At 44.2% G+C, this 16,036-nt stretch overlaps 1 long non-coding RNA gene across 2 annotated transcripts in view; it reads right to left on the bottom strand.

Annotated features, from left to right (window-relative positions):
- Nucleotides 1-6,865: 6,865 nt before the first annotated feature.
- LOC122467021 overlaps nt 6,866-16,036 on the bottom strand; it is an 11,537-nt gene continuing 2,366 nt past the window's right edge. Inside the window, exons 2-4 of one of the 2 annotated variants that reach the window (XR_006292821.1) lie at nt 15,257-15,373; nt 9,918-9,958; nt 6,866-7,096 (exon numbers count right to left, since the gene is read on the bottom strand). This is a non-coding gene — a long non-coding RNA (uncharacterized LOC122467021). The remainder of the gene's footprint in view (nt 7,097-9,917; nt 9,959-15,256; nt 15,374-16,036) is intronic. The other variant, XR_006292820.1, reaches the window with a different exon arrangement.

Genomic DNA, 16,036 nt, shown 5'->3' with positions numbered 1-16,036 from the left:
TTGTTGTTGAGCATGGATTAGTCAATGAGATATTAGTATTTATGATGTGACCAGAGGCTTTGAATGTGCTTTGGTTATTCAGCTTGACCTCTTGTGTTTATGCCACCTGCCATGTAATAACATGCTCTGGATAGCTCCTGGCCAACAGAGAATAATGAGACAGATGAAACAACTCTATGCATAGTCCAGGTCCAAGCCTAGTGGAGCCTGTTTGGGACGAGCTGAATCCCAGCCTACTGACATAAGGGAGAAAAATGAATGTTTATTATAAGCCAGTGAGATTTGGGTATCATTTGTTATGCAGCATTGTTTTGAAGTAAAAGCTGACTAATGCACTGACACACGCATAGTAAGGAAAGGACCAGCAGGAGAATCTGATGGCTACAGACTGGGTGATATAAGCCCCTTGTAGAGGGACTCAGACGTTTCTGAACTAGAATGTTCAATTATCTTTTATCCTGGAAGAGACTGTAGAGAGCACAGGTTGGGTATGGTTTGTCCCCTTTCTGCTCCCAATACCCAGACTAGTGCCCTGCTCAGAGTTGAAAGTTGATAAAGATGTGTTATATCTCACAAGAATCATTTGAAACATAGGCTAGGGAGAGTTTATTTCTAAAAACTTCCTGTGAGAGTACCCAAGATGCAAATCAGGGAAGAGAACATGAAAAGAATAGACCTAACCAACCCAGGGTAAGGCCAACTCCAAGAGAAATTTTAGAAATGCCCCGAGCCTTTGAACAGTGTTGATAACTTTTGTTCTCTGAGGGTTGTTGGAGAAATGATTAGAAATGTATCATTTTCTGTCTCAGCTGTTATACCAGAATATCATAAAGATGGTAGTTTAAACAATAGGAATTTATTTCTTATAGTTCTGGAGACTGGAAAGTCTTATATAAGCGTGTCAGCATGGTCAGATACTGATGAGAGCTGTCTTCTTGGTTTGCATCTGGCTGTCTTCTTGGTGTCCTCTTGTGGCTAAGAACAGAAAGAGAGGGGAAGCAAGCTCTCTCTTGTTTCTTCTAAGGGTATTAATCTCATCTTGAGGGTTCCAGCCTTATGACCTAATTATCTCCCAAGGACCCCACCTGCAGATACTATCACATTGGAGATTAGAGTTTAACATTTGGATTCTGGGGGACACAAACATGCAGTCTACAGCATTTTCCCTTTTAGAAACAACTCTTAATTATGTAGTCAAATATCCTTCTCCCTCCTTTTTCTGTGTTGTCTTCTTATTCTCCCCTGCCCTCCAAAAACATCAGACACCATGATGATGTTTCATTCCAGCAAGGGCTGGCTGTCAGCTGATCCCCACTAACCTGATGCCATAGAGACATCTATGAGATGAGAAATAATTTTTCTCTGAGATATTTGTATTTCTAAATGGAATTATAGGAATTACAAAAGACTTGTCTAGGCAAATAAATGAATCACCAATGATAGAATATCAAAAATTGTGTTAGTCTGTCACTCTTTTTGAGAGGAAAGTTATGTGTACTGCTCACCCTTCCACTGCAATCTCACTCTATAGGTTCCCTAAATCCTCCTATATTAGGATGAGACCTGATCATCTGTTTCTGTGCTCCTTTTCCTCTGTGTTTGGAATGAAACAGGTGTGGACAATGTATTATACAAGCTTGTTCTATTTTAAATTATTGGGTGAGGGAAGCTTAGGGCATATACCTTTTTTAAAGTAGCTGGTTGTGCTGACACCTGCTGTTGGAAGGTAAGAAGATGCCCTGAGATTTCTCCAGGAGGTGGGACCCTGGAGACTGCTTTCTGCCACTCTTGGAGAGATTGGACTTTTAGGTCATTATTTCCAGGTAAAGGCTGACTGGAATTAATGGAGGATTGGCATTTAAAAACAACTGTGTTACTTTGTGACTGTATAGGAAAGCAGCAGAATAGTGGAATTGTAAGGTGGTAGGAGCCTAAGATTTGGGGTCTGAGGGCTGGGAGCTCGGTGTTCTCATCTGGGAATTGCAGGAAGTAAAAGCTTGTCTCACATGGTTGTTGTGAGGATAAATTAGATATGGTATGCAAAGTCCTCTGAGGGACAGAATTTGTATAAATGTTAGTTGTTAACAGAGTGATTCTAGAGATTAATACCATGTATTAAGGCTGATGCAGTTTACTTCACCTTCCTCCTGCCAGATGTAGTGTCAGGGGGCAAAGCTGTGGTCAAGCAGGAATACTCTGCTACCAGACAGCCTGGCTTCTAATCCCAGCATTACCTCCTATCTTCCTTCTGTGGTGTTTGTCAGATTTGAGTTGATAACTAAAATGAATACCTAAGTTTTAATTTAAAAAAGTATTTAAACAGTACATGGCAGACAGTGATCTTTCAAGAGATACCAGCAATTTTTTTTTTTTTACTTATTTTGAAATAACCATAGGTATGTAGGAGGTTGGAAAGATAAATGTATAGGGAGGTTTGTATACTCTTCACATAGCCTCCCCCAAAGTTGTCACCTTGCAGAACTATGGTGCAGTATCAGTACCAGGAAATTCATATTGGTACAATCTACAGAGCTGTTATGGATTTCACCAGTTTTACATGCACCCGCATGTGTGTGCATGTGTGTATGCATGTGTGTGGGTTCATACACAGCTTCATGTAATCACAACCACAATCTAGGTATAGATTGGAGACTGGTTACCAGTGCAGTAACCATAAGCCTCCCTCTTGCTACCCTTTTATAGCCACACCAGGCAACTATTGTAATTTGTTGAAGTAGTCAGGAAACAGAATTCTTAGAAGTGTATTTTTATAGTAAGAAATGCCTGACACTGAACTTGTGAAATTGTTAAGCTCCTTGTCCTTGGAAGCATTCAAATAGCAGCTGAATCCTTTTTAAAGAGGTGTTACAAGAGAGGGAGGAGAGAGGATAGAGGTAAATTGAATTCTGAGGTCCAGTTCTAAGCTTCCAGGATTATACAGGAAGGTACCCTAAAGGAGATGAAGTTTCACCTGGGCCTTAAGGAACAGAAAGGCAATGGGGAGAGGGGAGAACATACCAGGTGAGTAGTGGGAGAGCCAGCTCTTCTCTGTTCCCTGACCCTAGGTGATAAAGGTGTACCTCTGAGTAGATAGGTTAGGTTTCTCTGAAAAAAGCTTTCTGGGCTATATGGAGCCTAAGTAGTAGGCTTCTTTATCTTTTTTATGGGCCAAGGATTTAACAGCTGCATTGGTGCAGTAGTCAAGGTATCCCTCAAGTGGCCAACTCTTAAAGAGAGGGATCCTAGGTAAAGACAGGTTTCCTGTTCTTCTGGGTTGCCATATCGCCTGATCAAGCTGCATAGAGTGGTTCCATAATTGTTTCTTCTTTATAACCCAGTCCAGTTTTTGAAAATGAAATATGAGCTGGCCCAAAGGATCTGCTGCTCCCCTGAAACATTGTCTTTCCCTAGAATGCATTCATTCATCCTTTTTTTAAAACAAAAAAAAACAGAGAACCTCAGCAGGTAATTTGAAAGACTAACAAACTTTGGCATAGATCACTTTAAGAGCCTGAGAGCTGGCTGGAATATTAATGAAGCTATCTAGTGATAGAGTTGCTTCCTGATGCAGGAACATATCAAAGAGGTTAGGTTCCTGAGTGTTGCTCTGCAGAGCCCCATCTCTATTATCTAGCTCTTAATTACTTCATTAAAATTCAGCAGAGAAGCTGCCCAAATCCGGTAGCTTGCCCACAGCTTGGTGGGTGATTTCCCTGCCTCTGGCCATACGAGATTTTTAGTTCTTCAGGTCTCCAGAGATGGGAGGCCAGATCTTAGGCAGATAGATTTGCTGCTGGCTGCATTAGCTCACAGTGCTGGGGCTGCTGCCTGCCTTCTACACAGCTGGATTTCTGCCCCCTCTCCCAACAGGTGCCATGACCTCTGCTTACCCTGTGCTCTTGGGGAGAAAGCTGCCCTATAAAATTGTTCCCCAGATCACAGAAGTCTCCTCCATTACACACACATACTTTCTGGAACTCTTTGGAAGAGATCAATTGCCCCTGCCCTTTTAAAACAGCATTTGGGATACCATTTCAGCTTGGCTGGCTCATTGGGAAAGAAGTTGACATGGTGGCTTTGTAACATTTTGGCTCTTTTCCTAGTTTTCTATCATCCCTGAGCCTCAGTTTTTCTGTCTGGTTTGGTCCCTCCTTACGTCTAAATTCTCTTGGTCTTTAGGAGTATCCATTTTCTCCTAGGGCTGTAATACAGTGACACCTTCTGGCATGAAACTGTACCAGTCTGCTTCTCTCCTAAATTGTCCCCACTGGGTCTCACTTCTAATGCTGTTCCTTTTAGTGATATCCCTCATTATTGCCCTCTTTAACCCCAGGACTAGGGAAACTGCCCAAGGTATCTTTATGTTTAATAATAATTTTTAGTCTACAGGGAATAAATAACAAGAATGTCATTAGAATCCAGGGGGTCCATTGGCTTTTTGATGGCTGTTTTTAGATCCAGAAGCTTTTCTGTTGTCTCTGGGTTTCTGTATATGCTCCAAGGGGGAGTGCAGTTTTTAGAATCACACTGGGTCAGCAAAAAACAATGCATATAAACATGTCTATTGCTTAGTGGGTGCAACATGTGTTTGTTAGTAAAAGTCACAGATATTTCATCTGCCCTTTCTTGTGCTGCTTCTGCCTTCCTGTGTTTCACTTTTTTTTTCAAACCACTGTGTCTGTGAAAGGTCCTTCAGGAAAGAACAAGGGCATTCAGGATCTCCTGGGTTGTGGTTTTGAAGGGGCCCATAATGGAGATCCTGATCTGACAGAAAACTTGGCCAAGGGCTCAACGCCAGACATACTCAGGCAGGCAGTGCAAGACTGAGCCCCCAGACTCATGGAGGTCATGGAGGAGCACAGAATTTTGAAGAAGGAGGATTAAGGAGAAGAGCTTGTGCTGAAGTTGGAACCAGTCACACAAATGAGCCAGACTGAGATTTCTGATAAACATTAAAAAAAAAAAAGTAAGTATGCACCTTCTGAGTATTTCTAAGGTAAGGAGAGCCTCTGATAGGTCCAGGTCCCTCTTCCCTCTATTCTTCCCAGTAAGAGGAGAATCTGGAACCTTCCCTAACCCAGTCCTTGGCTTTTGGAGGCATCTCCAAATTCAGGAGGTAGAGATGATACTTGAGGACTTGTCATTTGGCAAGTAATTGCCTCCAGTGCCAAATACTGCTCCTGGCTTCAGGGAAATGCTAGATAGGGAAAGGATTGTTGGTCCTGGGTAGCATGGCATTAACCAGAGGACTTCTTCATGTTTCTTTTTCTTTTTCTTTTTCTTTGTCTGGTGGTTAAAACTTTGGGGGAGAGGATGATCTCATCATAATATTTCTCTTAAATATATTCATCCCTTAAAGTGCTCATAATTCCCACAATTATATTTGGACTCTCAGATTTCTTTTAAAAAAGTAATTTTGCTTTGTTTTTTCTATCTGGCTCAGCATCTTTCATCTCTTTGGTAATGGGGTGCATATGCCATTTGGTAATGGGTGGTTTCTCTATACTGTATGATTGGTTTTAAGGACATGTGACATTGAAAGGCTGCCTGGGACCCTTCTTGTTTTAGCTATGATGGTGCCACAGTAAGGGGCCTCAACTTGGTATGAACTTGGGCAAATCATGTTGCATTTGCAATCATCGGTGTCCCTATGGGTTAGATGTCCATTAAATGGAAATGCTTTATACTTTGCTTCAGAGATCTGCTACAAGCATCAGATGAACTACAGTCTGTGTAAGAGTCTTGAAAATTGTAAAAGTTTGAAAGATGATGTAATGGTAAATTTTGTGTGTCAACTTGACTGGGCAACAAGAATGCCCACATTGAATATTATCTCTGGATATGTCTGTGAGGGTGTTTTTGGCTGAGATTAGCATTTCAGTTTGTGGACATGTGAGGTAGATTGTCCCTCACAGTGTGGATAGTCATCATCCAGTCCACGGAGGGTCTATATGAAACAGAAGCAGAGGAAGGGAGGATTCATCCCTCCAACTTGGATTCATAGCATTAGCTTCCCTGGTTCTCAGGCCTTCAGACCCACTGATTTAAACCCACCAGCTTTCCTGGGTCTTCAGCTTGCAGACAGCAGACTGTGGGATTATCAGCTTCCACAATCATATGAGACAATTCCTCATAATCATTCATTTGGTCTCTCTCTCTCTCTCTCTCTCTCTCTCTCTCTCTCCATCTCCATACACACCATTGGTTCTGTTTCTCTGGGTAACCCTGACTAGTACAGGTAAGTATATGATACTTGACGCTTTCCAGGGCTTCTTAGAGAGCAGTCATTTGAAAAGGCAGCATTGGCAGAAGCTCAGGGGCTCATAACTCTAAGTAGAAAGCATTTTGGGGTTTATTTGGTTTATTTCTGGTTCTAATATCCTCAATTCAGTGCAATATATTTTACCTCCTTATGGAATACTTACTATGTGCCAAGCCCTATGCTAAGCAAAGATGGGGTGATATGGCAGAGAGATAAGTTACATAGAAGTTTTGTCCCCAAGTCTCACATTTGGGCTTTGATGGGGTCTATCACAATTTACCCAACCTTCGTGTTTGGCAAAGCCGTGTGTGCTTTAGCCAGGCCCTTGTGAAAGACGTGCCTGTGGCAAGGATTAAAGTATTAACACTTTAACACTTCTGCGAAGTATAAGGCCAAGGTAATGAGAGTGAAGGCAGAAAAGAGGAAGTGAGGCAAGGAAAGATGTAAAGCAGTGCAGTGCTGTGTTCCTGTGCCAGCTGGAGACAGCTTTATGAGAAGCATTATGAGGACACATTATATCCTTAGCAGGAATGGTCACTTGTCATACTGGGCTTCTTGGGAAGGTTTGCCAGGAAAAAAAAAACAAAACAAAACACAACAACACATTTTGAAGCAGTTAAAATTGAGGACAAAAGACTGTATGTATATGTCCAGTTTCCTTCCATTTCTGATTCTCTTTGGTCAAGGTTACAGAGAGAGTTGACCCAGTTGAACTTCCAGGTTGTGTTGTCTAGCCCATAGAGGATGATTGGAAAGCCACTTCCCATGCTCCATGATGATGTACTTGATACAAGTGCAGGAGTGAGGGGACAGCTTGGCAGAGGTGGAGTCTGGCTAAAAGAGTGAAAGAGACATTTTGGGTTATCCGAGAAGGCCTGCAACCTTTGGTCTTAAACACTGACGTCTCCTTCTCAAGGTTAGGAAAACTTGCAGTCAAATAGAGCAATGGTGTAGTATGGCTCAGCTTCTAAATTCCTTCCTTCATCTCCATCTACTGGAAATGATTGCATCCTGCTGACAGCCTCCTAAGCTCAGAATCCTCATCCAGGGGCTTAACAGTAACAAAATGGCTTCTGTTGCCCCACCTCATCCTCCCCTGGGGACCCAATCTAGCCTTATCCTCTTCACAATCCCTTATGAGAGGGCCAGATCCTTATTAAGAAACACTATGGATTTTTAGAGTAAAAAATCTATAGAGAGACTTCAGAAACAGTCTGGGGAGATTATGAAGAAATGTGGGCCAGTTTTCCAAGGAGATTTTATAGAATATTCAATAGTACTCATGTCATAAAAGGCCTATGGAGGTTTCCAAAGCTGGAGCTGGCCCTGAATTATGATTCCCTGATGCAGAGCCCAGTGAAAGGTCACAGCATAACAGATTAGGGCTTGATTCTGAGGCGCTTGTAAAAATAGAGCCACCTCACTAAAATGCAGTGGGGATATTAATTTCCAGGGCTGAAGTTCAATTTAACAGAAAGACAGAGTAGAAAATAGAGCTGTCTTTTCAATCCCAGTGGTCATAATAGAACCCCACCCCACACCTCTCTGGAAACTGTCTCCTAGCCAGCTCCCAGACATTCTAAAACGTGCCTTGTGCTTTTCTTTCGGTGATAACTGGAGCTGAGTTGCTAGAGGGACAGCAATTACTGTTCACAGATGAGGAACCTGAGGCATTTGGAGGTTAATCTACTCTCTCACATGCACAGAACAAGTCAGGGGGTGATCCAGTTTGCATTTAGTAAAATCCTACTCCTATCTGGGAGCAGATGACCACGTGTACATTTAACTTTTATATAAGAAGGAAGGCTGTTAACATGTATCCCTACTGTGTACGAGACCCCATGTGAAGGGCTTGACATCCTCTAACTCAATATTACAGTGAATTTGATAGGTTAATATTCTCTCCATTTATTAGGAACCTGAGGCTCAGGATGGTAAGGACATTGGTCTAAGGAAATTATGTAGCTGTTACAAGGCCTGGCACAGAGAAGGACTGGCTTCACATGGTCTGACTGGTGTAGATTCACTCTCCTCTTGACCCTACAGCATCTATTCTGTCTTCTCAGCAACTGGAACCTCCACTAGATTAGGAACTCTGTGCCCCCTCCCTGTCAGTACCTAGCTCAGGGTGGGGGCTCTTAAGGCTGCTGAGAGTAGGTGAGTTGGTGGAAACTCATGATATTTCTGGGTTCTTGGGAGGATCTGGCCTATTCTTTGAAACTGGTGTGAAACTTTAACTTGAATTTTCTCTCCTTAAGACTCAGTGAAACGTCAATCTGGGTAGATGGGAAGAATCTGAGGGTGAATTTGTTCAGTTAAATGAGAATGGGTCAGAGCCATTTGAAGGTCAGACAGAGACCTCAGTTGATGAGGTGCAGAAAGACAAATGGAGAGGTCCTGATATTTCACCATTAAAAAAAATTTTTTTTAACGTTTATTCATTTTTGAGAGAGAGAGAGGGAGACAGTGCGAGCAGTGGAGGGGCAGAGAGGAGACACAGAATATAAAGCAGGCTCCAGGCTCCGAGCTGTCAGCACAGAGCCTGACAAGGGGCTCAAACTTATGAACTTCAAGATAATGACCTGAGCTGAAGTTGGATGCTTAACTGACTGAGCCACCCTGGTGCCCCAAGATTTCACCATTTTTTTTTAAGATGGACTCAAAGTAGGCATTTAATTAACATCTCCTGGGTTTATGACAGTTGCTTCCTTGGACTCCCACCATTGGTCAACAGTGACTACTAGCCTAGGCTGGAACCCAGTGTGATGGCCAACTCATATGCCTAGGGGTAGTGGGAAGATCTCAGTTTTGTGAGGGTTCAACTCCAGGAGTTGTTGCCCAACAGGTGTTCTATGTAGGGCCTGGTGCCCGGTGCTCTTTCTGGAGGCAGAGGGGAAACAGAGGTAGAGGCAGACCCTGGGACTATGAATGGGGGTGGATGGGTTTTGGGCTTAGCCCCACCCAATGACTGAATTGAGGGAGGCACTAATGACAAAATGCATGCAGAAGTACCACACAAAACAGAGTGCTCTTATTATCTGCCTTCCCTGCTGCCTCAATTTGCTGGCCACCACCCTCCTGGTCCCTCTCAGGGCCCGTCAACAGGATGAAGGCATTCTACTGTTGCCACAGCAGTGATGACAATGGTGAACTAATGAGGACATTATCTAAGGCAGTGATAGCTATATCTCCATGACCCTGGCCTGGGCTTACAAACAGGGACTCCAATTCGGCTGTGGTCTGTGATACTTGTTGCTATAGTATATATCACACTCCAAAAGGATCTCATTAGTGACCGGGGAAATCTTCCTCCCTGGCCCTTTTCTTTTCTATCAGTGAGCAGTTTTAATTGCGTTCAATCACCTTTTTCGATGACCTCAATGTCATCTAGCCATTTTCTTATCTTCCAACTTCTTTGAGAGCATATTTGTGCATGTAGCCTGCACTTGGTGGGTGTGAAACAGTTGTACACAGGACAGTGAGCAGGGGATTAGATTGATGTTTAATGGAATTACCCATGAAGTGTCATGGCCTCCATATTTGTGCACAATGGAGAATCTATTTTCAGCTTACACCCTATCTGCAAGTTACTTTTCTAGGCAAGAAAACAAACAACAAATCCAAAAAAACCCCCCAAAAAACAGAATATACCCACCTACTTCCTATTACCACATTGTGACCAGAACACAGAGGCACCTAGAGAGAACAAAAGATTTGATCAGAGTAATTGGCTCTCAAATTTCAGTGTGTGTTACACTTTGGGAAAGAGGTCTTAAAATGTAGATGCATGAGCCACATCCTTGGAAGTTCAGATTTAGTAGATCTGAAGTAGGGACCAGGCACCTGCATTTTTTTGCAGCCTATTCAGGAAATTTCCATTCCTGGGCTGTACTTTTAGAACCACTGGATTAGAAAAATGAATTAAAGGCAGATAGCAGCAGGACCCTCCTACCCTGGCCTCCCCCCACACAGAGAAACCTTTCCTGGGTAATAGTTAATTAGCAGCTGGGGGATATAAACCTCTTCAGTGAGTCAGTTGATAAGAGTTCTACCGTCCGGTGGCCATATGCCCTTTTTTTTTTCTAGGGTCATGGTTGTTGTAGATCAATTAATACCTGTTAATTATTTTTAGTGTCTCCTTTCCCCCTTGAAAAGTGTCTGGGTTTGGACGATAAATTATATAGTCACCCCACTTTAAAGTGAACTTGGAGTAAGCCTTATAAAGGAAAGAAACATTGCTTCATAAAAACATAAGCTCCAAGGATGAGCTAATCACCTCCCTGACCAGTGTTCTTGGAATTTGAGGGTGGGAGGAATAAGTATATGTTTGCTCAGTGGTCCCCTCTAATGTCCCAAACTCGGGATCACCCCAGGAAGGCTAAAAAGCCCCTAATCTCATTGACATTTCTATGGCATAAATGATTAAAAAAGGCCACAGGCATGTTTCTAGAAGCATAACAATCTTATTAAAATCATGCCTCACTCTCAACAAATTCAAATCTGTTTACATCCACTTTCCTACATATGGTAGCAACAGAAAACATTCATTTGTTCTAATCTCAACCCACTTCTGGCTTGTTCAACATTCAGATTTTATTTTCACAAATACAGAACTGCATTCTACATTTGAGGATGTCATTTAAGGCCAAGAAACTCCAATAAAAAAGCATTTATCAGCAGTTAAGTTTGTTTGAGGATTACCCACTGCAAATAAAGCCAAGCTCCCCTTTAAACTGAAGCATGCTATTTCGGGAATGTGACCCCTTTCATGAATAAATGACATGGTGACATTTACAGATAAAGCAAGATTTAACTGCTATGAAAGGAGGTGACAAATGTCAGGATGTCAATAATGATCCGTGAACATAATGGTTTCTTGCCTGAGTGCTGAGCAGATACATAATGTAACTACTGCCTGCCAGTGTTCTGCAGGGAATGAGCCCTGCAGTCTGGGAACAACCTAGAAGGCTCCCAGAATCAGAAGACCATGAGTCTTGAATGGTGGGTACATGAGATGGGGTCTGAGTGCAGTCTGGCTAATCACTGAATCTATTAATTCTTTCATATTACTCTCATATCCGCACTCCAGGAAAGATGAAGTTTTTCTATCATCGATGGCTAAATGTTGGCAGAGGAGGATTCAGATGTTGTGAAAGTAGCTTTCTTATTATGCCTTCATTTTCCTAAAGAGCCAAGAGTTTAGAGAAAGTGCCAGGAATAAGTATGCACTGTCACTAGCATGATGAGGCCAGGGCCGTGGGTGGTGCCTTGTGAGGTGGTGCAGGCATAGAGGCCCACACCAAGGGCATCTCCCTCACCAGCACGGGGCCAGCTAGCTGTCTCAGCAGCGTGTGGCTGGTCACAGAACACACTAGCCAGATTACAGGTGGCTCAGCTGGACCGGCTCACTCCTACAGCAACCCTTCATTCCCCTTCCTCTGGACCATTTCTCCTGGCTTGGATTCAGGGCACTGTTCCCTCCTCGTTCTATTTGTACATCTTTGAAGCTGTTTTTTGTTTTCTTTTACTGGCCTTTATCTCTTCTGTTAAAATTAGATGCTCTGGGGCAGTGGTAAATGTTCAACAACTAGCTCTTGGAAAACAAGTCCCAGTTAGTGTGCCGTTTTCTGTGACATAAATACTCTGTTCACCCTCCTCACCCCAGTTATTGCTCCCTTTACCAAGATGGAATTATCATTTTCATGCAGAGAACCCCAAGTGTCTATTTCCAGCCTGAGTAAGTCTCTGCAGATCCAGCCACATATAATGAATACAGAAGACAACTTCCTCTGCTCCACCTTTGCAATTGTCGTTCCTGATCCCCCACTTCTCTCACCTCCAAGGTGAGGTTATTCCTGACCTTTCTTCCTCTGTGATGCTTCCTGGGTCTGGCTCATGGTCTCCAGATCCACAGTGGCACCCAGTCCCCAGGTCTAGGCATTGTTCTCTTATAATACGTCAAAACTCATGAGTGTCCCCATTGTCACCTCATTTAACAATAAAAATGAGAAAACAGGCTCTGGGCTGTTAGACTTGCTAGAGGCCCTGTGGTGTGTTGTATCCAAGTTGTGACTAGAACCCAGGTTTCTTGATTCCCAGGACCAGTGCTTTTTCTTGTGTGACACCCCATTTTACTTTGCTCCTAAAGGCCAGGGCCCAGTTAAAATCTCTACCTCCTCAGCCCCTGTACTCCCACCTGCCCCGCAGTGACCTCCTGGCCCTCCTCTGAGTGCCTGTGCCAGGGCCACTTCATTGGTGGGAGGAGAAGAAGTTGTTGACAGTTACCATTCTGGAGCCTTTAGCACCATATGGTGGCACATTTTGCTTGGCCTTCCTTCAGCCTCTTGGTACAGATGTAATTTTCTTGACAAATACCATGGTCCTGTCCCCTGTGGCTGCCAGAAAAACTGTGAACTTTAAGAACAAGAGCAGGTCAGGAAGTGGGGTTGTCATAACTAGCACTGACAGGCCACCAGCCTCTATCAGCAGTGTTGAACAAGGCTTTGGGTTTTTTGGCTCTGCTGGGGAAAGTTTTTTTCCCTATGGGGAGGTCTTTCTAAGACAAAGGGATGACATCCCTCTCTCTTTCTGTACTTTGTAGGTCTAGATTACTCTCCCTGCCTTGTGTGCATGGGTAGCCCTAGGCTCCATTATGCTGTAAGGTGAAGCCAGAGGCCTTCCCAGACCTGGAATCTGTGAGTCTGGATCTGAGTGACAGGATTCAGTTTAGGGAAGGGAGAAGTTTTTGTTGACTGGAAGAGTCAAGGATGATTTTCTGGGCAAGGAATGTATGGGCAGAGCTTTGAAAACAGTCAGGAATTGGTGTGGCAGTGGAATCAGGACATCTGCGGTGAGGAGGAGGCTGCGGTGAAGAAGAGGCTGAGAGGAGGCGAAGAGTGGCTCTCCTCCTCAGGTCCATCTCCCATCTTCGTGAGTCTGCCAGTGAGAGCTCAGGCTGAGAAAGTGGGTCCTCTGGGGAGACGATGCAAAGGCGTAAATGACTTTAGAAATTTTCCTAAGAAGGGGAGCAGATGGGGGGCCCCTGTAGAGAATAGTCCTAACCCTGTAGGGGCCACAGAGTAGGGTGGGCCTAGGTCATAGGCCAGGGCAGCCATTCACCTGCTCACTTTCCCATATGTAGTCTGTGACTTCGCTGGTCACAGCGAGGCCCATGCCTTGGCCATTCCAAGAAGTCAGTGGGGCCACTGTGGGCAGCATGGGTGCAGGCTGGGGGCCCTGCACATCCTTAGTAGGTTCTGAGGCATTGCCTCAGAGCCTGACTGACATTGTTCTTTCTCAATGAAAAACTAACTCACCTCCATCTTGCTTTGCTCCTACAAGCTGACAAGATTTCAACCCAAGGCAGGAGACTCTCAACACTGTCATAAAGTACATGTGGAGAAGAGCTAAGAGGTAAATGCATTTCACTGGAAGTCAGTTTTGTCTGGAAGTTTCCCTGTGGTTGGAAGTTTCTTTGAAAACTTGGTGATTATTAAGATGTCAGTGGTGGAGAGAATTTGCTGCTGCCTTCCCGCTGCCTAGCCCTGTCTGCTCTGACAGGCCTCCTCCTTGGTCCTCTCCACTGAGCAGGGCAGAGAAAAGACAAGGGACATTACAGGGTAATGGGTGGCAAAGAGCACTCGCTGAGGCCAGAGCCCTGCAGGGCTTGGTGGGGTATGTCCCGGCTACCTGTGCTGGAGCTCCTTGAAGATTTCTTTCTCTCTCCACATGTGACAGATCCCAGACAATTACCCAGCTAAAAAATACGCACAGCCACAGAATCTGTCTTTGAAAGGAGCAGTGTTATATGGCCTGAGAAACTTTTAATGTGCTCTTTGCTTATGCAGAAGCAAAGCCAGAGCCTCACATGGGAAGAAGAGGTGGCCAAAGAGGACCTAAAACTGCTCTCTCTGACAGCGGGGGCTATGCCCTTGCTGTGTTCTGGGTAGGAACTCTGCCATTGTTATTCTGAGATGGTCTGTTTCGTTTGGGCTGGTGGAGTTGTGCAAAACAGGACAGAGGACTCCCAATTTGGGGAGCAAGGAGAAGGGTCCAGTAAACCGCCATCTGGAAGTGTCCGCAGCTTCATGGGGGAGTGTGTGAGCATATATGTGTGACGTGTGTGAGGGTCTGTGTTGTCTAAAGTGAGATCTGACCTCCATGCAGGAATTGCTTTGTTGATACACTAGAAGCTGTGGGTTCTGATACTCAATTTTGAGGCTTTCCTTTTTAGCACTGTATTCTCTTGGCTTGTCCTCACGCAGCACTGAAGTTCTGAAATTCTTTAGCTGAGTGTTGACCTTGGTATGGGGAATGACAGCAAAGAGGGTGCCCCCATGTGGGAAGAAGCAAAGCAGGAGGGGAGGGAACTCAAAGACCCGAGGTTAGCAGGAAGGAGCTCAGCAGATTGGTCTAGAACTAGCATTGAGGAGCAGATCCTGCGGGGTTCAGAGCCAGCACTAAGGAGGTCTGCAAAGAGACATGGTCTTTTTGCAAGTGCAGAGGAGAAATTGAATTATTAATATTTATTTAGATGTAAAGGGTATTGGCGACCATGGAAGATAGCAAAATTAGGAATGCTTGCGTTTAACTATGTTTTTCTTCATGTAGCACTTTATCCATTTATTTTTTTAATGTTTATCTATTTTTGAGAGAGGGAGAGAGACAGAGACAGAATGCAAATGCAGAGAGGGGCAGAGAGAGAGGGAGACACAGAATCCAAAGCAGGATCCAGGCTCTGAGCTGTCAGCACAGCTGAAGTCAGACGCTTAACTGACTGAGCCACCCAGAAGCCCCACACTTTATGCATTTAGTTGAAAACTGTTTTGGGTTCAGGCTCTGTCAAGGATACAGAAGAGAAAAAGACCCAGTGTTTCTCAGAAATCTTTCCCTGGCTAGTGCTGCCGTCATTGCTTGTTGTCATCGTCCTCGTTGTTGTTGTTGTTGTTATTACCACCACCACCACCACCACTACTGCTACCATTAGAGTCTTACTTGATTTAGGAATTTACAACTCCTGAGGGGAAAGCTGGATCTGCCCAGAACTCGCAACAGTGCCGCTCTAGTCTTGTATTCTGGTCCCCGGAGGCAGCTGTGGGCTGTGGTATCCTGCTGAGAAGGGACAGAGCATTCAGGGGCAGGGGGAAATTGTACTGACTCTTATTAGGTGGAAATAATTTTACTCTGAGAACTCTGTACAGAGTTAAGAGCAACATACATGTTGGGCTAGAGGTGGCATTGTGGAGACAGTCTCAAGTTTCTGCTTTTGAGAACTTGGACGCTTCTCTTCATGTTCTTCTTTAATCTTGTAGTCAAGGTGTCTGCCCCACTGGACTACAGGCTTCTGGAATTCAGAAGCTGTCTCCAGAGAGCAGAGCATGGGTCTGAGCACCCAGCAGGTCCCAGTCTACATTGGCTGAATTAAACAAAGCGCACAGAGCTCACTTCCGAGGGATTTTCTGTCTCTCCACCAGAGAGACCGCTTGAAATTAGCAGCCACTGGTGTTCATGGTTCCTTGAGAAGGACTGTTGGGCTGGCAGCCTTGGCCTTTCCTCTCTGTCTTAGGCATCCCAGCCAACATACCACAGACTGCATGGCTTAAACAACAGACATTTATTTCTCACAGTTCTAGAGGCTGGGGATCCAAAATTAGGGTGACCACCAGTTCAGTTCCTGCTGAGAGTCCTCTTTGTGGTTTGCAGACTGCTGTCTTCTTGTAATGTTCTTACATGGTGGAAAGAGATAGTGTTCAATCTTGCGTCTCCTTTTATAAA

Source organism: Prionailurus bengalensis, chromosome A3 (assembly GCF_016509475.1).
Source record: "Prionailurus bengalensis isolate Pbe53 chromosome A3, Fcat_Pben_1.1_paternal_pri, whole genome shotgun sequence".
Lineage (NCBI taxonomy): Eukaryota > Metazoa > Chordata > Mammalia > Carnivora > Felidae > Prionailurus > Prionailurus bengalensis.
This window is presented reverse-complemented; position numbering and strand designations above follow the sequence as displayed.